The following is a 24,815-nucleotide window of genomic DNA, read 5'->3' as shown; positions in this document are numbered from 1 at the left end:
ACAGATGACAAAAAAATGTTGCTAGAATTGCTCCATAACCTGCAAGTGGTTTGCAGGTATTCTGGAGTCTTTCTGGATTCAAATGTACAGACAGTAAATTACATAAAATCATCTATCTACATATAGTTCAAATTATAAAGGAGCCTTGCAAAATTATTCTTTTGTTCCTGAAAGCCTGGGAGGACTCTAAGATGCACTATGTTCATACGATTCTCCCATTATTCTGACAATCAGCTCTTTCAGATATAAATTGCAGCAATGATACAACAAACTCAGTCTCCTTTGAACTCTTGCTGCAGCAGCTTTCCTACCCCCAGACACAATCTTCATGTCTGGCAATAAGAAACAAACAGTTTACATTATTTATTTCATATTAAATACTATAGCGGGACTTTAACCAGTAGAGCACAAAAGCTATTTTTCTTTCCACCTATAGCTGTTCAGTCCTCCATTTCTTTCAGCATTTAATTCCCTTAATTCTTAACTTGAAATCTTAAAACTTTGGTTTTGACAACATTTTCTATCTTTTTTTCTCTGTCAAAACAAATGTATCGTTAAAGTGACACCATGCTTGGTATATTAAGTGGGGGGAAGAAAGAGGAACAAGAGAAACATTTGGCTTGATGGCATTTGTCTTCCCAAGTGACAGTTAAAAGTGATGGGGCCCTGTTCCTGGAGGAACAAGCTGAACAACTGCCCATGGGTAGCACTGAATTTGTTTTCTTGTTTCCTTTGCTTCTGCACACAGCTTTCCCTCTTAAACTGTCATTATCTAAACCTATGAGTTTTTTTACAGTACACCCTTCCGATTCTCTTCCCCCTCCTGCTCCAGGGGAGTGGGTGAGCAGCTGCGTGGGGCTTGGTTAAACTGTGACAGTCCTTTTTTGCTCCAGATATGAGGCACAAAGGGTTCAAGATAATGATAGATTCCATTGGGACATATTAGACTGAATATATAGCTGTTAGTACTGTTCAGCTGGTAAACAGCAGCCTCCTGTGCTTGCATTGGGGCTTGCTTTGCTGACATGTATTAAGAACCTAGTGCTTGCTAGTGCTTCATTTTTGCTTTCACTGCTTTCTGTACTGCTGTGTTGCTTCTCACCTTCCTGAATTATGCCTGAGAACACTTTGGTTAACACCACATAGATGTGTCTGGGCTGGCAGATGGCCAGGGTAGTGCTGCTGTGCTTACAGGTTGAACTTTGGTCCAAAGATGAGCTGAAAAGACTGAGATGTGTTCCTCCATGGTGGAGGAGTGATCCACCTGCAGCCCATGTAGAATCCCCTGCTAGAGCAGGCTTGTTAAAATGACTTAACAAGTCTGTGACCTTGTAAGAAGCCCATGGTGGAGCAGGTTTGCTGGCAGGACCTGTGTCTCCACAAGGGACTTTCATTGGATCAGTTTATGAACAACTGCAGCCCATGGCAAGGACCCATGTTGGACAAGTTCAAGAACAACTGTTTCCCATTAGTGGGGCCCCACTCTAGAGTAGGAGAGTCCCCTGCAGCCTGTGCTGAAGACCATGGTGAAGTAGGCTGTGTCCCTGCAGCCCTGGGAGGACTACAATGTGGACTCCACTAACAGTAGACTCTACCAGGAACCCCCTTGCAGCCAGGCTGGGGACAAGAAGAGCATTTCACTCAATATTACACCCTATAAACCCAAAAGGATCAGGTGTGAAGATTATAATGGATATATCATTAAATTGTTGCAATCCATTATCTGAGTTGTATGTTGCAGGAATAAATATAACAGGAACTACTCAAACTACAGGAGGAGAAACCTTCCAAGAAGTCCAAGCAGCAATGACACAATCTGAGCTGGCTTTGGTGCCCAGTAATTGGACTAAATTAATTGCATGCAACACATCTCCTCTCCCGTCCTGAGTGGCTACCATAAGAGATAGATACCAAAGTCATGGACTCAATGAAATCAAAGGATATATTATGGACATTTTGCAGGGGTGGTCCACACACTACAGGAATGACATCTGGGTATTTTATCACAGAGAGAGAGGGGAATGGTGGTTAATGAGCTTGGATGGAATAGTGTGGGACCTGAGCATGATGTAAATGGTATGGAATAAGGGGTGGAATCTGCTGGTTTTGAATAGGGCACAGCTAATTCTCTTCAGAGTGGCTAGTATGGGGCCACGTCTTGGATGTGTGATGAACACTGTTGATAATACATGGATACTGCTGAACAGTGTTGATAACACAGGGATCTACTTGGCTGCTGGCTGGAGTTAAACCACAAGAGGCTTTTATGTGTTATTTACAAAGACTGGAAGATTTCTCCTTGTTAAATATATGCCAGGATACACTATTAAAAGCTTCCCTTTTTTTAACAAGGAGACCTACAAATAATTTCAGTAATATATTAATTCATTAACAGATGGGATAAAGCCACACTTGTCAGTCACTGCAAGCAAAATAATATACCAGGAAAACATCATCACTTATTAGTGAGAGTGCATGTGTCAGAAAGCAGCATCCACTCCTATTCCAGCAGACCCCTTTTCAGTGTCAACCCCACAGGCCTTGTACTGCACATATGTTTCTCATGGTTAAGTCTTTTTCATTCAGGTACCACTCATGACATGTGATGAACTTCCCTTGAAAGACAGCAGATAGGCAGCAGTGAAGATCCCAAAGCTATTTCATCAGCCTGCAACTGAGCAGCAGAACTGTCCGAAAAATGTAAGACACTATTCCTCAGCTGCACAAAAACCCCTTAGGCCCATCTGTCCTATGCAGAATCAAGGGCAACGAATAAGCACTTGTCAGCCCTACAAAGGCAGGGAAAATACAGCAACCTGGACAAATCAAACTTGGCAGAACTCTCCTTTTCTTCCTTTGTACCAATGCCAACTGCACTCAAATAACAGCCTTCAATATAAACAGCCTAAAAGGAAGGCTGCCAACAGAGTGACAAAAACATGTAGGCTTGTAGCAGAAGAAGGAATAGCTGAGAGGAATTAGGTAAGAAATGGACACATTAACAGGTAATAAAAAGGAAAGTGAAAAACAGTAGTTTGAACAAAGGAGGACTAAGACAGGGCATAAAAAACCCTAGACTCATCCAAAAAGCACGAAACCACATCCTTCCAATACAGTAAAACTCTACCTTTAAGATCTGAGCTTATTTTGACATGATGAACATACCACTTTTACCACATTAAATCAAAATAGGAACATAAAGAGCAGCCCTAAACTACAAACCCAGTTGTCCTAAGAGAGTTTTTTTAACCTTCACATTTTTTTAGCAATTAGGTGCTGTATCCATTAGAACCAGCAGACAGCACAGAGATTTCAAAGGATCTTCTACCAAAACACAGAAGACATTCATAGCTAGATTTCATCAGCCATACTTCATGTATTCTGAATTTTTCTTACTATGTTTGTATTTAGGATTGGTCCCATTATGTGAAGGAAAGATTCCACTCATGCTTGTGGCAGACTTAATGAAATAATTACGAAGACATGAGCCTGGCATCTCTGAAACTTCTTTACATTGCTATGTGTGCTCATGTAAAACAACTACTACACTTCCAAGTATGCATGATTTCAGCAATGAGCATTACTCCACTTCCCAGTTCAAAATATTCTCAGCAGGATAACAGCATTTGAAAACTTACACTTGTAGAAAGAATGATACCTTTAAAGCACTCACAGTCTATTTATTTTCATTTCTTTGTCATCATTAGATCTGATGTTTTGCATGCACATAGGAACGAAAGGAAGAAGATAAAATGTCTAGCAATACGAAAACATGCATTATATTCCATAATGAAATGATACTTCACAGAAAAAATATCTGTAGTTACCAAAACTTTTTCTGTTTTGATGGGTATTGGTTTGATGTTTTTTGATTGTTTTGTTTCAGGCTGTTGGCTAGTTTGTGGGTTTTGGGTTTGTTTTTATATTTCATTGTAAATGTTGCAGAAAGAAAAGATTTCCAAAGTTTTACTGTTACGATTTTTTTTCATTGCATAATCTAATAATGCGTCACAGTTCAAGAAAACCTGATAGTAAATAGAGAATATCAATCATTCCAAACATTGCATCAAAGTCATTATTAACAGATAGTTCCTTAAACTCTGACCAAAAAGCAGAGTGACACCATTACACCACCACTACTTTGTCTGTCAGAGTCAATGACGGACATTGCCCACAGTGGACAACAACAGCATGAGATGCTTCAGCCCTTACATTTGAATTCTTTGCTGTGATCTAATCACTGCCATGATGTGACATTTGCTGGCTTAAAATGAAGAAAATTTGCTTGGCAGTATACAGGAGCTGAAAGGTCTAAATTACTAAGGCAATAAAATCTCACCAGAGGCTAGTTTCACTTGTGCAAGAACCTAGACAAACTCACTTCTTCAGTTTTAGAAACTACTGATTGGAACTGTCCACTCCCCTTGCTGGAGATGACCACCTGGAAGCAAAACCTTCTTACAGGTCAGATGCTTATTTTAACAGATACTGCCACAAATTATTATGAAGGCAACTTTATGGCAATATAGGCTTCATATAGCAGAAGAGCAAGGAGAAGCTTCAGGAAAAAAAGGCAAGTGTAAGAAGAGGTACCTCCACCAACCTGCCTGACAGACAGAATTCTCAAGTGCTGTTCTAACAGCAAATATTATTAAGATCTGCCAAAATGATAGTCTGTATTTCCTTCCCCTAGTTAATTACGAGTCATAGTTTAATCAGGAAGGAGTAGCCAAGGAAACACTTGCTCAATTGCCAAATACCAGCTGCTTAACTGAATCCCAGAGAAAGTAAACGGTTACCAGTTTCTCTTACAAGCACCTCAGCGCCTGCTGCAACATTAACAGAAGATTCAGATAATGCAGCTAGTAGAAGTTTCCCTTTCCAGTCCTGCCTATAGTCATTTTGCCAAACAGAAGCCTGTCTCTCTGGAGTCAGAAATATAGAAAACACATAATTGAGCAGTGCAAAAGTTAAGTTGCTCTTCCTTATCCAGTCCTGGTAATGGTACTCTACAGTTTTAGTTTTAGTCCAAAAAAGAGTTGAAGACATGTTCTGCATGTTGTGCATCTTTGCACAAAACTCCTGAGAATCCCTTAAAACAAGACATTGATGTCAATGTCTTTTATAAGTAATGGGAAATTGTTAGTGAAAATAAAGAAGCTGGTACAGAAACCGAATAACCAGCTACCTCTTGCCAATTTCAAGTAAAAAAAGACAGCATTAACAGACAGGTAAAATGAAGTAAAAACACCTATGTGGAGAACTACTATGAAAGCAGATAAATTACTAAAATATGACTAAAATGGCTTTTATGTTGTGAGGAGTCATGACAGCATTTCAGATGGACATAATGATTTTCTGATGTACTGATGAACTTTTCTAATCCACAGTTTAAGATAAGAAAGCGGCAAAATACAAAGAAAGCACTGGCAAGTCATTGATGAGGTACAGCTTTTTATAATCATCTTTTGCTCAGTCTGTATAAAAAGGTATTCATCATTAGAAACATCACTGAACTTAGAGAATTGATAATTAACATTCAAATAGATAGCCATTACCACCCAAAACTGTTCAGCTGCACATTGATACAAACTGTTCGAAAACTGTAGAAATAAACTATTCTCTGAAAAGACTCAGCTTAAACAGAGCCTGATAATCCATGCAAGGAATAAGTAAATAAATAAACAAACCCTATCTATGCTACTTACCTTAATAATTGTATTCCAGATACACTTTTAAACTACGCTCAGGAATTTTTTAAAGCCAAATCACTTTCATACACTCCTACTGCTTCCTAAACAAATTTCAAATGGATGGATGTATGACTTGCAGTAAAAATAAATGAAAATCTTTCACTGCAAGTTATTAACTACTGCAGTCTGTTAGTAGTATCTGTAGGCTTGAATTTAGTCCTTCTCTGCAATACATGAAGACCTGCTTTTGGTGACTGAACTATGCCGTAAGAGACAACCAAAATAAGTTACCAACTTTATTAAAAATGAAATAGTTTTTAATAGATGACACACACACTGACACTTGCTTCCTTTCATTCTTCAGAACACAACATTCATCACAGCAAACATGTACCAGTAAGAGTTTGGCTGACAAGGTCAGAAAGGACCATGCCTCCCAGCGATTTCCACAAAGCAAATCCTGGCCATCTGAAAGACTTTCTGTTCTCAGGATTTACCATGTATAGGTCTCTTCATACTAGAAAGAAGAAATTTCAGAGGAAAAAGAAAAAAATTCATTCCCTTGGTTTTGGATTAAAGTTGGGACAAGAGAGCTCAATTTGGATTTTTTTTCCATTTGAATGCTAAAATTGTCAAACTCTGCAGATGGTGATAATGGATGAGTAAATAGAAAAGAAGGTTACTTATGGGAAGCCATAAATGGCTAAGGAATCTGGGGGAGAAGCAAAAGCAGGTCATTTTCCCTTGTCTTCGCTCTTACAGTAAACATATCTTATGGTAACATCAGGCGTAATAATGGAAAATACAGAAGAGGACTCCAGAAACTTTTCTCATGTACTTACACCCTAGATTTCCCATACTAAAGATTAAAAAAAAAAATCTATGACACTTTCCAAACTCTTCCAGAAATTCAAATCATTGGCAACTAATGCTTGCGACTGGAGAACAAATGCTCTGAGAGACCACTGGCTTTGGAATTGTACATCAAGTTCCACTATGAAAGTAATTTGACCCATTTAGTGGAGTGATGGAGAGAGGAACTGAAGAATGGGGACAGGATGTACTTTCTCTTCCCTAAGGGAAGCAGCAAAAGAAGACCACAATCAATTTACATATTTGATCAAGAAGAGCTTATATAAATAATTAGTCCTACAATTATTTTCAATCCATAGCACTGATAAATTCAGTAAATTAGAAAAAAGGCCAGGGTAAAATATATCTTTGTCCAAAAAAAGAAGAAAAACCAAAACCACCAAAACCAATGGGAAACAAAACAAAGTATTATCCTCCCTGTATCTGCAAAACTTTGTCCAAACTCAAGCCACTTTTAGTCATAAAATCATAATCACACAAGCCAAGAGCTATTATTGTCTGGACAAAATAACCTTAGATAATTTGAGTAACTGCTACAGATTAAACAGATTTCGATAAAGAATTTCCAGTGGCAGTATCTAAGATTATCCTTAAAATGTTACATTAAAAATGACTGCAACTAGTACAGTACTTTTTACACCTATGTATTTCTAAGACAGTAATACCACGTAGATTAGTGTAGAGACTGCTTCTGGTGACTTTTATCAAAACTTGAAAGAATCTCACAAGCAAGAAAGTGAAGAGAAGAAAACTGCTTCACCTGGAGTCCTCTCTACCTGCTGTGGTGCCATTTACAATACATCTGATACAAGTCTAGGCTGCTTTTCCTGTGAAAAATGGCCAAAGAATGACAAATGAAATATTTTCCCAATATAAACACAAGTTTTCTGAAATTGTTGCAGAATAACCTGATCTTGGGAGGGATTTCTACCTCATTCTAGTCAATCAAGAAAGAAAAGTACAAGACTGGAAACAGAAAATTAATAAACTAATATGCAAATAAATTACTCTGGTGCTACCAAGTCTAAGAGTACTATTAACAAGAATACATGTTATTAAAAAGCATTTCAATTAAACTCCTCCTACTCAACAATAGTTAGATTGAAACTTTTGGTAAAATATGTTATTACTACAGTAATTTCAGTCACAGAAAAGGCCTATGTGGCTTTTTCAATGGAAAACAGAAAAATACTGGCCATCTGCAATTTGTCTGAGAACAAGCATAAATCAGAGAACTTTATTTTACCAATATTCAAACTAAGTATCTGTGAAGTAATCATCATCTGATGGCAACCCAATAAAAAACATATGATCTTAAAGCACAAATTGATTTAAGATGGAAGTCTGCTTTGCAATTAGTTTAAGGCAAGTGCTACAGGAAAAGATAGTTTAGTTACTTATTTCACTCAACAAATTAAATAAATCCATGCAAATGTTACTAAAAAAGGTAGATGTTTTTCTCTAAGACCACAGATCTCACACAAAAGTGTAATTTTTTACTACACTTACCACACCACAGAACTTTTCCACAAGTGTAGTCTTTTGCACACAGTAAGAACAACTTGCACATGTGGACAAGAAATTTTAAGTGAGCATTTAACAAGTTATGCTTGCTTTTTCCTAAAAAAGGTCCAGTAAAGCTTAAAAAACAGACAGTAAACAAGCAGCTAGTACAATGCTAAAGCAAGAAAGATTAATCATTTGCTGCAGCACTGCAGCTGGGGCCTTTCCTAAGTACAGAGAGAAGCAATCAGGCAAACACTGTACACTGGTGTGGGGTCCAGATCTCAGAGGAAGGGAATAACTCAAAGATGGAAAGAAAACCATTTCAAGCATTAAGCAGACAGGTTTGAATACAGTGTTAGCACTTTCTTAAAGTGATGAAATACTATTAGAAGTATCTTTAACAGATACAGATTTAACAGAAGTAATGTTCTAAAATGTAAATACTTGGATGTAGGAACAGGGGCATATATACTTTTAGCAGCATGCATGATTTGGTACTTACACAGCACATAAAAATTCCCTTACCTCTTCTATTTTGAATCCTGAAATCAATATCTGAGTCCTTGTGTCCAGAACATAATTTATAGATAAGGGGGAAAAAAAGGTAAATGAAAGAAAATCCAGTTATTATCACAACAAAAAATTATGAAATACAATAATGTGAAATGCAGGAGTTAGGATCCCAGATCATCTTGATGTTAGTGCCAAGGCAGAGCTCAAGCTTCTAGAACATGATGTCTCCATGTTCCAACAATTCTGGGGAAAAGCCACTCTGAAGGAACAAAAGACGGCACTATTTTTTTGAGGAAAAAAAAAATAAAAAAATTCCTGTTCCTCAAATCTGTTTTACTGATTGCCAGTGCTTAGTACAACAAATCATTTTTTATTGTAAAAACATTTTGTCTAGTAAGTTAAAATAAATTTGGCAATGTCCTTTAAGTAATCAACTGATCCATGGCTTTTATTATGCCAATCTGTGTACTCAATAGTTCAAATACAACAATAAGTGTCACAATTATTCATAAATAAAGAATTTATAATTTAGCCAGCTGTACTGTATCTTTCATCTTCTTCTTTCAGGTGAAACCAGAAAAAACTGTACAGCACAACACATTACCCAAAAATTCATCAAACACTGCATTGACATATCTGCATGAAAAATGACATTCATGATTACAAAAACTGTATTGTTTGCATGCATATTGTAAAAGAATAACAAAGACGACCTGTACTGGTATAATACCATAATTTGTACCAAGTGCAAATTGATTATTATTATGATTATTATCCAGTAACATCACCAGCCTTGGTGTTGATAATAATCAACAAGAGAAGGTATTGTATGAAGTCTGGTTATGCAGAGGAAAAAAAAGTTCTTAAGTGAAAATCTTGACAAAGCAGCCAGTTGCAAGTTAGCAAGTAACATCAAACTCATTCCATTAACCTAAAAAATTAACTTTTCCTCTCCTAATTACACAGGTACTGCACAGCATTTTCTCATTGACACCAAATATACACAGACTTCTTTCTGTCAAAATGAACATAATGCTATTCATAAAGCAACAGTTTCCAGCAATAAGGACAGTCTCAGTAGCAAACAAGAAAGATCCTTACAGCTTCCAGAATACAGATCTTTTTAATGTAGACAAAGTTCTAAGTTACTGTCAGTTAAAAATTCAGAATACAAAATAGTTATCTCTTAAGATCAGAAATGTCTGCAGGGAGAGTAAGTCTTCTCCATGTCACTTTGCAGAGATGAAAAATAATGTCAGAGCCAGTTCAAGTAAGTTTTTCTACTGGCAACAAAACTACAAAAAAGACTGATTATCACTCTTGCATATTTCTTCCTTACAACCCCTGCACTATCATAATGCTACACATATACCTTGATTTACTTCAGTTCTCACACCCACCCCCTCAACAATTTCCCCCACTGGCACCATCAACTTATAATTGTGATTTGAAAGAGGCAGTCATAACTGTGAGAACAGTAATTTTCTGGCACAAAGAACAAGTAACTTGAGCTCACCAGAGTTCGTCATTCCCCCTACCTTTAATGATTTGTACCACCCCCTACTTTTGAAAAGTATGTGTTGTGTTTGTCAAAGAATAAAGAGACCCTTAAGTTCCTACATATAGTTTGAAATTCCAAGTCTAAAGTATTGTTTCTGATTGAAGAGAAAAAAGGCAAGGCGGGGGGGGGAAAGAAAATAATGACATTGAAGAACTCACTGCTGGTTTATTTGTTCCTACAATGCTGACTCTTCGGTATGATTGCAAAACTTCAGGTCTCTACGAACTTCAATCAAACTTTCAGTAGCACATAAGGATTTCAGTCCAATTAGTTCCCGCCACACTGAGTATTTCAATTCCGTATTCTGTTGATTTAAGTATAGACACACTTATTCAGTAAAATAACTTGAGAAAAGCTAATTTTCAGTCAGACAATGAGGCAGCATCACCTGCAGTGACTGAGGTAAGTATGGGGATGAGCACTAGATCAGGCTGTACAGGGAGGTTCCCAAGCTCAGGGACTCCTGAGCAAGAGCTCAGAGCTGCATCCAAACCTGGAAGCCTTGGAGAGCCAAACAAGCTGGCAGATGGAGAGCAGCCCTGGGGAGGAGGACTTGGGGGTGCTGGTGGTGGCCAGCAGGGCAAGGGAGGGGATTCTGCCCCTCTGCTTTGCTCTGGTGAGATCCCACATGGGTCTAACCCTAACCCTGCATCCAGCTCTGGGGTCCTGGCACAGGAAGGACATGGACCTGTTGGAGCAAGTCCAGAGGAGCCAAGATGATCAGAGGGCTAGAGCAGCTCCTACAAGGAAAGGCTGAGCAAACCTTCAAGGTTGTTCAACCTGAAAAGAGAAAGCTTTAGTGTGACCTAACAGCAGCCTTCAGGAATTGAAGGGAGCCTACAAGAGAAGGATTTTTTACAAGAGCACGTACTCTTGGACAGGACAATGTGGAATGGCTTCAAAGTGAAAGACGGGAGGGTTACATTAGATACTGCAAGGAAATTCTTTGCTGTAAGGGTGGTGAGGCACTGAAACAGGTTGCCCAGAGAAGCTGTGGATGCTCCATCCCTAGAGGTGTTCAAGGCCAATTTGAATGCTGCCCTGAGAACTGGGAGAAGTAGTGGGAGGTGTCCCTCTCCACAGTAGGGAAGTTGGAACAAAATGATGTTTAAGGTCTTTCGAAGCCAAACATCCTATGATTCTATGAATTTCAATAAAAGCAGCGAGTTTTGTCTAGGCTCTTCAGACAAAGTCGTTTGTATAGAACAAACCACTATTTATAGTGTTTCTTCAGTTAGCAATGAAAATATGTTACATATCACAATAGGTAACATTGCTTTTAACACAGAATAACCTGCTTCTTTTTTCTCTTGTACTGCATGTAAGACTTTCACATACTAGCTAAACTTGAAATATTACTCTAATACAGCAAGCTTGTATTTTAAAAAGGGTGGTGTAAGTAATGCAAAACTACTTCAAGACAGAGCTTCCAAGTAAATTCTGTGAAAGCTAGGAGACATGAGCACCTTCTGCCTGGCTTCTAACCTACTGCAGTCAAACTGCCCTGAGTTCCTCCACATTTCCCTTAAATATAACAGCAAACCTAACTGAAGTTTAAGCATCACTAAACATCTTTAGTGGCACTGACAAAAAGAGACCAGAGTTTAGATTAATAAACTTTCAGGAACGCTGACAGTCTTAAATCAACTGCATCTCCAAATGCTACTATCAAAATAAACTTCCACTTAGTAACTACTGACTTACTACATACATATATCAAATGACAATATTTCCAAAGCAAGAAGTAGAGAAAGTATTTCTTTTATAAAATACAAGATGTCATTACACTTTCTTGTAATCCAGTATTGTAATTTAAAACAGTAGTTGTAGAGTGAAAGGCTATCAACATGCATGCTTTTCAAAACATCATGTCCACATCCACTTCATAGCTTAGAACTTAGAAGCTCCACTTAAAAAATTTTAATGGAAATGCTTCAACTTCTTCTCACAGTATTACCCAAGGAGTTCAGGAATTTAATCCAGAATTATTTCAGTCCTGGGAGTTCATTACATGATAAAAGCTAAAAAGGCCAAGCTACCTAGATTAAATGGCCATATGGGAAAAGAGAAATGAAAGCTATTAAAGTAAGTGTAGAATGGTTCTTGATGAGAAAACTTACCTGTAACTCAAATATAAAGCTTTGAGATTATCTCCTCTAAATCATGTAAGTAGACAAGAGATGTAAGAGCAGGACAGCTGCAGCGACTAAATGCTGTACTTTACATTCTCTTAGTAGCAGAAATCTTTCATACCATAGCAATTAATTTCTGCCATTCTTGGCATTACTATTAGGCTAGGATAATTACAAACTCTAAGTTGACTTTATTACAACATTTACAAGTGCTTAGTCTTGACTTTCTACGGTGACAGCAGAGTAACAAGACTGAAGCAGCCAGATCAGCCACAGAAAGAAAGCCAATAGATTTTCCTCAAAAACTGGTTTAGGAAATGTTTTATTTCCAAGCTTTCTGTCAGTGTACTCCTATGCATCTCTAGAAAGTTGCCTGACCATCTTCTAATGCATACTATGTGTTTCCACTGAGTATCTTGGGTTCTGCACAGCTTCTGTATTCCCTTAAACATATTATAAACTGTCTATAAGTATAGCTTCAAAAGAAATAGTAATGCTTCTGAAAGGGTACAAAGTTTGAGTTTCTATTCCCCCTGTTACCAAAGACTTTCAAGAATTTCAGAGCACCTTTATGAGACACATGATGAGTATCACAGTTGATACACAGTTGATCTAATCTGATCCGCCACTAAAAGAATGAACACAAAACTTTACAAGTATCCTACCCCAAAATAACTAATAATAATTACTACTAGTACTAAAATAACTACCTAGTACTAAAACAACTCTTAACAGTATAGCTCCAATATGCTTATATGTTCATTCTGTATAAACAAAACCAATCTATAATGGAAGACACACACATGGGATGCTCCTTAAACATGAAGGCTTATCTCAACTTTTTTTTTTTTAATTGAAAGCTTTTCATCCAGAGACTTCAATCTTCTGTGATACTCTGGAAGAAAATACACAGTATTATTTTGAAAAACACAAAAAAAAAAATTTCAGAACATTCCAGAGGATGTAGGGGTAATAAACCAGAATTTCTTGAACTCGTTTCTCAGAGGCATGCATTTCATACAGAAAGCAGGAAGAGCCTAAACTGATCTGACAGAAAGCCTGCACAGTTTAGTAACCATAAAAATAAAAAAAATTAAAAAGGTAAATATTTTAATATTTATATATTAATAATTGCAAATATGTGAAGTAGCAAAAGAACGCCCAAGTGCTGGATAACCCTCAATAATCAAACCTTCTTTGAACCTTATTAACTTTGGGACACGCAAAACTTTCCACACAGGACACTGAAGTAACACCCAACACTTTCAGGCTAGAAGTGACCAACTTAAAAGTCCAAATGTGACACCACAAGTTACTAGAACTCAATGGTTTAGAAAAGTTTCCAAATTTCTTAATACTGAATACATATACGTGTATATACGTGTGTGTGTGTGCTTGTGCATATATATGTATATTTGTCTCCAGACTATAAAACAGACTACAGACTTTAAACTGTAAAACAGTTCCAGCCCCTGAGAGTATCAGTTAATTTCCCATTTCTCACAACTTCATATCACAGATACACAGCACTGGAGCCACATACCTGCAAGGCTGAAGTCGCACACCCAAGGGACATGTCCCCTCTATCTCCGCCTTACTGGAAACGCCATCTTCACCCCTTCACTCAAAGAGACCCTTTCTCCTCAAGCCGTGGGATTCTATCGCCTGCCCAGGACCCGCCACACAATCGGCAACTCCTCCCGAGGGTAGGAACGGGTGGGGCGGGGGGTGTGAGGGTTTCCTTTCCCCTAGCAGCCGAGAGCCACCTTCCCCCACGATGGGCACACAAGGCAGAACAGGGACAGACGCTCCCCCGGCCCACGAAGACTCCCTGACAGTTTCGGGAGAGGAACCCTCAAAACCCCCACCCCGCCTGTGACCCCCCCCCCCACCACGCCCGCCCCGAAAGTTCTAGCGCGGCCCCCGCAGCCCCAGCCCGCTCCTCCGCAGCTCCCCACGCCGTCGGGGCGGAGAAGACACCCGGCCCGCACCCCCTCCTCTCACTCTGCAGCCCACACCGCAAATACCCCGCAGGTGGGCGGGGGGGCGGCGGGCCCGCCCCGCCCCCGAGCCCCTCGGGTGCCCTCCAGCCCCTCGGCGGGGAAAGGCCAGGATCCCCACGCCACCCCGGCTCCGCACTGACCTGACGGGGGGGCGCGGCCGCCGCTCGGGGCTACAGCGGGAGCTGCCCCCGCCGCCGCCGGCCCTCCGCTTCCCGGCCTGTCCTTCTCCGAGCGCCACCGCAGGGCAGAGAGCAGAGGAGCCGGAAGCGCGAGGCGGAGGGAAACACCGGCCCCTCTTCCCTTTCCCAAGAAAATTTTAAAAAGAAAAAGGGGGATTTAAAGGGCTCGGCCCGGAGTTTAAAACAAAGAGGCGGAAATAGCCGAGTGCAGCCCGAGCGGAGCCGAGCGGGGGCGCCGCGCTCGTAGCGCATGCGTGCGGGATGCTCACCCGGGCACGGTGCCGGCCGCCCCCTCCTTCCCTCCCCCGGGCCGCGGGGCCGGCGAAGGGGGGTCCGGAGCCCCCGACAGGCCTGGGCCCAAGCCATGTTCCGGTCACAGAGCCGCAGAGTACGCTGAGTTGGAAGGGAGCCATCAGGGTCATCGAGTCCGACTCTTATCCTTCCTTACACAGGACACCCTTAAGAATCATACTGTGTGCCTAAGAGCATTGTCCAAGCGCTTCTTGAGCTCTGTTAGGCTTGGTGCTGTGACGACTTCCTTGGGGGACCTGTTCCAGTGCCCATCCACCCTCTGGGTGAAGAACCTTTTCCTAATACCTAACCTAAAGCACCTCTGACACATCTTCAGGCCATTCCCTCAGGTCCTGTCACTGGTCACCACAGAGAAGAGATCAGCACTTGCCAGTCCATCTCCCCTGACGAGGATGTTGGAAACCCCAATCCCCCCTCAAGTCTCCTCCAGACTGAACAGACCAACTGACCTCAGCCATTGCTTGAATGGCTTCCCCTCAAAGCTCTCCACTGTCTTCAGTGCCCTCCTTTGGACATTAATGGCTTAATACCTTTCTTACATTGAGGTGCCTAGAACTGTACATAACACTCAAAGTGAGGCCACACCAGCACAGAGTAGAGGTAGGAGCAGAGGCTGGGTGCCCTACCTTGAAAAATGCATGCAACTTGTGAGTGGGAAGGTCATATCAGCAGAGGTGGTTGGCTTTTAGGCAGGATGTGCCTATGCATGGCTCCAAGCCGCCTCTTCTCCCTGAAAGGTTTTCCTCAAAAGCACACAGGTGTCTTTCCAATTGATGAGAGTGGAAAGTTGAGTAGGAGCTGGGTGGAAGGAGAAACTTTAATAAGAGTGCTGGTTGCACTGTTTCAAACAGTAGGTGGCTCAAAACACTCCTGACTGCTGAAATTAAAAAAGATCCTGTCTTCCTGAAGGTGTGAAGTCACAGGTCAAAGAGCATGCATAAAGCTTGGGAAGCCCATAATGCCAAGTTCAAGTTTGCACCAAACAGCTGAATTTTTAACTTGCAAAGACAAGTACTTAAAAATTCACCTGTCCAAAGACTAAAGACACCAAACCAATCTTCCCAAATATGCATATATTTTGAATGTAATCCTTTAAAATACCTGCATATTTCCCTCTTTTCTTTCTTCTTTTCCAACAAAGAATGAGCCATGACACAATCTTCCACCTTGTCTAAAAATGCCATTGGAAATGGGCTATCTGATATGGCACAAGCCCTCCATGTTCTACAAACTACTGAGCTTTTATTGCATGCCAAGACAGGGGTTGTACTTGGTTCTGGGAGCTATGTTTTCCAGATGCTAAGCCTGAGTTAATGGAAAATATGTCATCATTTTAGATTTCCTTTGTTTCAGTTCAAGGGTTATGTAGTTACATGAGTGCATCTTGTCTATCTGAAATATAAATTCTCTTTCCAGTTTAACCACAAATTACTTTGTATGGGCCTTTGTTGTGTGTTGTAGAAAGTAATGGGGCTTCCTATCCAACCCCTGGAACTGGGGTTTAGGTAGCCAGAAGCAAAAGCAACAAACTATAAGAATGTGCATGAAATTATAAACTGCATGCCTGCTTTTTTTGTTTGGTTGGCTTATTTTTCCTAGTGTTTCCAGACCAAACACTACAAATTGGGAAACCCATTAAGGCCATGGTGTATAGGTGTTGACTTTCTCTTACTATAGAATTTTTTTAGAAGATGGCACCCTAAGCAAGATGATACAACCATGCCTACTACAACAATCTACTGTAATATACTCAGAATGACAAGATGACAAGACCCTCAGAGCACAGTGGTTTGCTCTCTTCTCAATCTCATCACCTAACATCAGTTCTAATGCCTTCGGCAATACTATTGAAGTGTGTGTTAGCCATAAGTGATGTTTCTGAAATATAAGCCTTTTCATTGACTACAGTATCTAATATCACCATTAGAGTGCCTTTTCTGAACTACAACACTGGATATTGGAAGAGAAGTGAAACTTTTTGTTTTCATTCATTGCAGTCAGTGAGCCGTGGTCAAACTACAGAATTTCAGAGAGTGACTTGAGGAGAACTAGAAACTGCATTTAAAGGAGTCTTGAAGTTAGCTTTACAAGCATTAGTCTTCACAATTTTCACCCAAATAAGAGCATGATGTGAACATGAGTAAATTGAATCTCTATCTTCCAGAAACATGCATTTCCTTGCTAAAACAATTCATGGAACAGAATCTGAGAACTTCTTGACAGAAAAAAACCCCAAACATCTCAGATTTATCTTCTTTAGGTCTTCTTAGAGTGAAAGGGAACTGGTCAGCATGAGCACATTAATAGTAATGGTATAAACAAAGAAATTACTAGAAACCAAACAAAGCAACACATTTTCATAAACAAAGCAGAAAAGTAGCAAATAAAATTAATAAAGCACAAAGCAGGAAAATAAAGGACAAAATTACTGTAATTTAAGACTTACTATGATAAAGTGTTTAGAAACAGAAACATTGAGAACTAACATTTCCAGTAGTTTCTTGGAGCACAAGAGCTACATTGATTCTGTAGATCTGTGAATAAGACTATTTGCGAGTGCTGAGAGAGCCTGGCTTGGCTGTTTGATGGCATTGAAAGGTTACTCCCCAACTATTACCTTTTTGATATCATGGTGACCAGGCAAGTCCCTCAGTACTGGAGAATAGTAAATATTTCACCTGTCTTTGAAAACAGTAAGAAAGATAATTTAGAGAACTACAGCTTCCCTCTGGTTCCTAAGAATTATGGAGAAATCAAAAATCTCAGAGCTAGGCTCAAACATCTTGCAGCCTAAAACCAAAGACCTCAAGCATTGACCAGCTTATTTCTTATACACAGATGTACCAGGCACAAATTATTTAAGCACCATATTCTAATGGGTCAATCTATAAGATATGGGCATTATCAGAACACACACACAGACAATGTGTGAAGTTGGAAGGAGTGTTTGGAGATCACTCAGGACAGTCTCCATGCACAAAGGAGGATAAGGTAGAGCAGCAGTGTCACTTTAGTTATCACCAGACCAAGCACTGCCATTACATTATAGATTCTGCATGGTCATCCTAAGGATTGAATGATAACTTCACTCTTGCCCCAGAATGATAACTTCACTCTTGCCCATTCAACAGTCTTTTGAATGTCAATTTCACCACAGTTACATTCTGGCTTCAGAGATGAGGTCTATTAATACTCTGATCTGAAAATAAAGACCGAGAGATCCTTTACAGGAGAAGCTATGAGTTACCACCCCCTACGGACACAGCTGCATAGGGGTCAGACCAATCAACCAGCAAACTACTTGACAAGAGACTATTTGGATGTTCACTGCTCCCCAAATTCTGACATTATGAAATATGGTCCAGCATTTTGTTATAGATGTTACCTGAGCATAAGCATAGTAACCGTAAGTTTTTAATGCCATAACTGTTATGCAACATCCTGCATCTATATAATAGTAGGAAATTCCTGTTTCTTTCAATAACCTTTAATATTTTGGGTTTGGTGAGTTGATATCTTTCTCCCTGTTGTCCTTGCTAAAGAATTGATAAAGCATTCTCTCGCTCTAGCTAAACAGTTTTATTCCTAAACTGATCTACATAATCTTTTTTTTTTTTTTTTTTTTTTTTTTTTTTTTTTTTTTTTTTATGATTTAAGGACACTATAAAATTCAGAGAGGTTTAAACCCAGGTGATAAATATTTAACTATACCCTCAGGCATTCCAACCCACTTGAGCTGTTCAATTGTCACTGTTACTTGGCTTTCAAGGTCCTCCATTTCCTATGGAAAAAGAAATTCTTGATTTTCTCTCTGGTCTCAATGTCAAATAAATCAAGTTCATTCCCTAGCCAAATCCACTGAACTGTACAAGACAAACTGATTCAGCAATCATTTGTAAAAGAGGAAAAAGCAAATACCAGTTGTTTAAGTATCTCTAGTCTTACAAATATTTCCACTGGTAAGTGAAAGATTAATGCTCTTGCCAAAACATGTTAGCTAGCAATTAGAAACTTCTGGTTATGAAGTCTTCCTCACCAGAAAAACTCTTAATGTTTCAAAGATGAGCATTAGATAGAAAACTGGAAATAGTGAGGGATTTAGTGACTCAAAAAAAAGAGAATCTTTTGCCACTAATTACTTATATAAATACAGCTTAGATCCCTTCAACGATCTGGGCTTTAAACACAAAAGCTTTAGCAATATACTTACTTCTAAATGATGAAATTTGTACTGAGGGCAGGGGGCAGCAGGGAGAAGCAAAACAGAAACTATTGCTCAGTTCCCAGGAGTTCTGCATCTTGGATATTCTGTTCTCAGAACCTGGAGCTTGCTCCAGTAAGAGGAAAATTATCAGCAGTCTACTGCATTGCATAAGGCAATGTGTTGTCCCTGTGACTGTCATCTATAGATACTGCATTGATACTGAGGAGGAAGTTCTCTTCCTGATTTCTTTATGATCATCAATTTTAATTTGGTTCTAGTATGCCAGACTGAACACTGAGAAGAACACTGGCCAGTCTTCTGATAGACTACACAAGTACAAACCACAAACATCAATACTTAAATTCCAGCAATTCATTTTCAGATACACTTCCACGCAACCTGTACAAAATTAGAAACAGAGGTGGTAAACTAGAAGTAAAATCTGTAAAGAGGAGCAGGCTACAGGAGAAAGGAACATTTAGAAAAAGCGATAAAAATAATTGCTTCTTGACTATCCATCATTTTCTGATTTACCACTTAAGACACACACAAGTCCATGGGACCAGATGGGACCAACCCAAGGGTACTGAAGGAGCTGGTGGAGTCACATAATTTTCAATCATTTACCAGCAGATGTGACTAAAGAGGGAGGTCCCAGGTGACTGGAAGTTAGTGTGACACCCATCTACAAGAAGGGCTGAAGACACAACCCACGGAACTACAGTCCTGTCACTCTGACAGTGGTGTCAGGGGAGGAAATGGAGCAGATCATGTTGAGTGCAATTATGCAGCCCACACAGGACAACCAGGGGAATCAGGCCCAGCCAGCAAAGGTTTAGGGAAGGCAGGTGCTGCTTGACCAACCTGATCTCCTTCTATTACATGATGACCCACTTAGTGGATGAGAGAAAGACTGTGGATGTTGTCTCTGTGAACTTTGGCAAAGCCTTTGACACCATTTCCCACAGCATTCTCCTGGAGAAACTGGATGTTGATGGCTTGGATTGGTGCACTATTGGGTGGGTAAATATCTGTCTGAAGAGCTGGACCAAGAGAGTGGTGGCAAATGGAGTTACATCCAGCTGGCAGCTGGTTGCAAGCAATTTTCCCCAGGGCTCAGTATTGGGGTCACTCTTGTTTAACATCTTTATCAATGATTTGGACAAAGGAACAAGTGTCCCTTCAGTCAGCCTGCAGATGACACCAAATTGAGCAGAAGTGTTGATCTGCTGCTGGATTGATAGGCTGAGGCCAACTCTATGAGGTTCAACAAGGCAAAATGATGGGTCCTGCTCTTGGGTTATAACAATCCCATGCAGTACCACAGGCTTGAGGGAGAAAGGCTGGAAAACTGCCTGATGGAAAAGGACCTGGAGGTACTGATTGATGGCTAGCTGAACATGAGCCAGGACTGTGCCCAGGTGGCCAAGAAAACCACTGGCATCCTGGCTGATCCTGACTCATATCACTTATTGTCTTTTGTGCTGAAGTGCAAATACTTCCTTCCATGGAAAGACACATATAGCCCATGTTGTGATCTTCAGCAAGGCACAGGGATTCCTGAGGCCTTTAACAATTTCCTTTTTAAACCTGTCCTGAGCATCCTTGGACTTTTCCTCCTAAGCTTTCCAATTCTTTGCAAGGCTTCTCTATAGCGTTTTTCACAATGGTATTACAAGAGATTAATGAATTATCTTGGAAGTAGATGGACATGTCCAGTATGCTGTTGGAAAACATTTTTTCCCTATAAATGTGGACACCTGGTAATTCATCCATATGGAATTGGACAAGTAATTAGGAAAGTCCACCACAGGATTTATAAATTTATGATCAGGTTTCTTGTGGCAGGAAAAACAGGGGGATATCCTGATGATATGCTAAAGTTTGTCAGATCAGTGACAATAGCAGAGGTCCTGGAGTGCAAATGTTTCCAGATGCTGCTGCAGCTTTTGAAATGAAGTATGCTCTTGACCAAGGAATCAGGAGGGAGACATAAGGAGTAAAAAAGGCTCAATAATAATATTTTACTGCCATCAAGACCTCAGGAATTCATATGTTTACCTTCTGATTATAAACATTTGGGGGACTAGCATATTAATACTGTGTCAGCCACAGCCACAAACAGCCACCCCACTCTGAAGAAACAGTTGTAGTCCATTATGAAAAAGTTATCTTATGACAAGCTGCATCATATGCCTGGACTTGAGTATAGCAAGAATAGGCTGCACCCGCAGGCACAGGGGGAAAACATGTCCTGAGCAGCTTTAGATGGGAGTTGATGGGACTTCACACTGTGATTGTGTTCAAAGAGCTACAGGGATTCTGTATGAGACCTTCTGTACTAAGTGACACAAACCATCCCGTGAAATACCTGGATCTGCATCATGTAGTGATTCTCACGGCCTTTCTTAAAGCAGGAATTACTAACACCACCACCTAATTACCACGAAGCTCCACAGAAGCATGTGAGCTACTCAACTTTAGGCAGAGACTCCCAGGACTGAAAAAGATTCAAATGTGTATATATATGAAGGGCAACAGGATGTCTGAAGCTGCTTGATTAAACCAGTTTGCTAGTGACCTGGACCTTTCAAGAGCTGTACCCACACCTAGGAACTACCTTTTATAATTTAACATTCAGTTAGATAATGTGATTCAGTGAAGAATAGCCACCTAGGCAAGGCACTTGGCAAGGCAAGGCCCTTTAATATAAATCAGTTTATTTCTGGTTGATCTTTGTGACCCTGTCTCACAGGGGAACAAGTTTCCTGCTTCTGTGATATATACCTGGAAGAGTTTATACCAAGAAGGAGGAACAGATAGAACCTTGGACAAAGAGAAATGTTCAATGGTGAGTGAAAATCCCCAAAGTAGCTGTTTCTTTTGGATGAGATACTGATACAATTTTGTGGGATAATTGTCCAAAGACAGTCTTAGACATCTCAAATTGAAGGCAAATCTCTTGTAGATATTGACACTGAAAGTGTTTGGACTGTATTCCTCTTTATAATCACAGAACCTACTCATAAAACTTTACCTGGTTCCTCCACTTCTCCATCATCTGATACTGCATAGTATTTTTCCTTTTTATCTAAGAGAATGGCCAAGGAGCAAAGCAATGGGCTGTGTGAGAAGAATAAAAGGAGGCTGGGAGATAGGCACTCTGAGATCTGCTAGGCAAACTAAACAGGGGAAAATTGAGCACAAATTAATACTAAGGGAGAAAAGGATACTGCAGAGAAGGAGGAAAATAAAACAAACTTTGAACATCTGTAGGAGGGGAGAAAGAGGGCAAAGAGAGAAAGTGGAGGAAAGAGCATATGAAGTTTGGATTTATTTTAAGTTTTACAGAAAATGCAATAAGTGTACGTAAAAGCCAATTCCCCATTTATCACTTTCAGATATTCTGCAAACACACTTCTCTATTGCAGGAGACTTGAAAGCATTGGTAGGGAAAATGAAATGGGTGTCTCCCCTTCTGTTTGTGTCCTCCACTTTGGGTATCCCCCCTTTTGTTATTGAGCCTAAGAGGTTATGTGGCAGTGCCTCAAGGTTATGTGCCATGACCTAAAGCCACCTGGCTTGTTAGATTTATTGTATTTTCAAATTGACAGTAGTGCATTCTTCTTATTTTCAAAACATATGCTGAACTACGACATAGTTGAAGCTGTGAATTTATGACAAGTTTTGAAAAGACATTTAGAATGAAGGCCTTCTTTTAAAATGCAGCCACTATAAAGCCCAGGAATTTCTGGGTTGCTTTTTTTTTCATATTTCTTTTAAACAGCTTTAGTAAAGGAATTGCTGATTTGAGGCAGTTAGCCTTTGTCTAGCAACATGTACCAAAGCCTGCAACACTTTCAGGCTTATGACTAATCTTTTTACAGTAGTTTATACTGAAGAATCCTAAGATTTGAATACTAACTATCTCCTCTAAGTCCTCTTCACTTCTACAATATCTGCCCCATTCTGTAACTGCACACGTGGATAGTTTTTCTACACAACTGTAGAAGAACTTGTTCCCTCAAAACCAAATAAATAAATCAGGTCTCTGAGTGGAAAAAGGGCAAGCATTTCAGCAGGAGATCTGTAATTGCCTATCTAAAACTCCTTCTGCATTGGCCACAAAGGAGCTTCCCTTAATGACATACTCACTGAGCCTAACAAATGAAGTGAAGGCCTGGCTCCTGTACCCCTTCTTCCTCCCAGGTTTAGTAAGGACTGCAGCTCTTTCCATCAAGAGGGCTACAGTGATGTAGTGTCTCAACCCAGCCACCTGCTATCATAAACCTCGTGACAGCTAGGTCACCACTTTATTGCTGTGAATATCTTGGAGATTGGCAAAGGAAATCAAAGATTTGGAGGAGGCAGACATAAGCCATTTTTCTTAGGAAAACAAAGATCAAAATAAGAAGGCTACAGCTTAATGTAAGACATACTATTATTTCAATCAGGGATTCCCATAAAGGAGCAAATCTCAATCATGTTTTTGTGGCACGCATAGCAGTCATCCACTGATTAATAGTTTCTGCCTGGATTAATGAGTCAGCCAAATCACCCACACATATGAAAACTACAGATAAAATTTGTAAGAGCTGTCATTTTCCTTGAGGAAAAGGCAGCTCTGATTAATGAATCTTAGTCTGCTAAGGTTCCCAGTCATGGACAGCAACACATTTATTCCTTCTATGAATTCTGAAGATTATGTTAATCACTAGTGATTAATGACTTGGGGTATTTCAAATTGGTGCAGTATAAGAAGCATTGCATAATCACTCTGGAATTCAGGCATCTCGTTTTGGTTTCTTAAATCAATACCTTTAGCCCCTTTTGAAATATATTGGCCTTTAATTATTTTTTTTAATAAGAAGCAAAATTGAGTTAGAACCTAGCTTCCATTCTTACATCCCTTTTAGGTGCCCTCAATTTTTGGCTTGAATGAAAGTGTATCATGTTTCTAAGAGAACAAAAAACAAAACTACAAGCATTGCTGAAGTACCAACCATGGTACTAGCCTGCTTTGAAATCTGGATTTTTTTCTTAACATTTTCTTCCTTATTTTTACCTCAAATGCTACCTTATTAGCACTGTTTTGGTGGTTTTGGAGAGCTAGTCCTCACTGTTAACCTGAAAGAAAACTAGGCTGACAGTAAAGGACTTTGGAGAAGGTGAGCAGTTAACAAGGCAAATACCAATTATATGGCTCCTTTAGCCATCATTCTCTGAAATCAGATCCAGCTCCTAATGTCAACTAACCAAGTTTGTGGATACAAAGTTTTGCATTAAATTTATGCTTAAGGCATTTAAATTAATTTTTCATTATATGTAAAGAGAGAGTCTTCAGATTTATCTCCAGTCTAATGAAGTGGTCAATCTGCTCAATAGGCTGTGGCATGGATTGAGAACAATGTTGGGGCCATCTGAGCTGGGGTTGCAGCTGTTCTATGTTCCTTATTTAGAGATTAACAAAAATCCCTCAGCAGATTCCTACAGGAAGACCTTTCTCTTTGGAAGGGATGGGTGAGAGTGGGAAGGGGTTCTCCTGGAGAGTCCAAATCTCTGTCAAAGAGAATTCTGTTGAGTGCTGTGGGTTAGAATTTAATCAATTATTGAAGATAATAATCTAATGGTTAATCTACACCCATTTATTTAAAGATTCAGCTTGGCTCATTTAACACTGTGCAGTTCAAAGATTTGTTGCATGCTAGAGCAAACAGTTCCCATACGGGTTCTTTTCACTTTCCAGAGTTCAGTGTCATTATGACATTTGCATACTGAGCAGCCATCCATGACTTCATTACAACAGCCTCTTCAGTCAACAGTACCAGCTCAATTACCA

General features: G+C 39.8%; 1 protein-coding gene across 9 annotated transcripts in view; it reads right to left on the bottom strand.

Moving 5' to 3' along the window:
• The window catches only part of PCGF3 (polycomb group ring finger 3), a 74,774-nt gene extending 58,532 nt beyond the window's left edge, over positions 1-16,242 (bottom strand). For 5 of the 9 annotated variants that reach the window (XM_053931560.1, XM_053931551.1, XM_053931559.1 and 2 more), the window contains exon 1: positions 14,422-16,242. The gene's annotated coding sequence lies outside the window, so the exon portion shown is untranslated. Of the gene's footprint in view, positions 1-8,597; positions 8,635-10,304; positions 10,437-13,821; positions 13,944-14,305; positions 14,369-14,421 lie in introns of those variants that run through there. The other 4 variants (XM_053931554.1, XM_053931557.1, XM_053931552.1 and 1 more) reach the window with 2 other exon arrangements.
• Between the last annotated feature and the right edge of the window lie 8,573 nt (positions 16,243-24,815).

Source organism: Vidua chalybeata, chromosome Z (assembly GCF_026979565.1).
Source record: "Vidua chalybeata isolate OUT-0048 chromosome Z, bVidCha1 merged haplotype, whole genome shotgun sequence".
NCBI classification, from domain to species: Eukaryota; Metazoa; Chordata; class Aves; order Passeriformes; family Viduidae; genus Vidua; species Vidua chalybeata.
The sequence above is the reverse complement of the archived record's forward strand: the minus strand, read 5'-3'. Positions and strand labels throughout refer to the sequence as shown.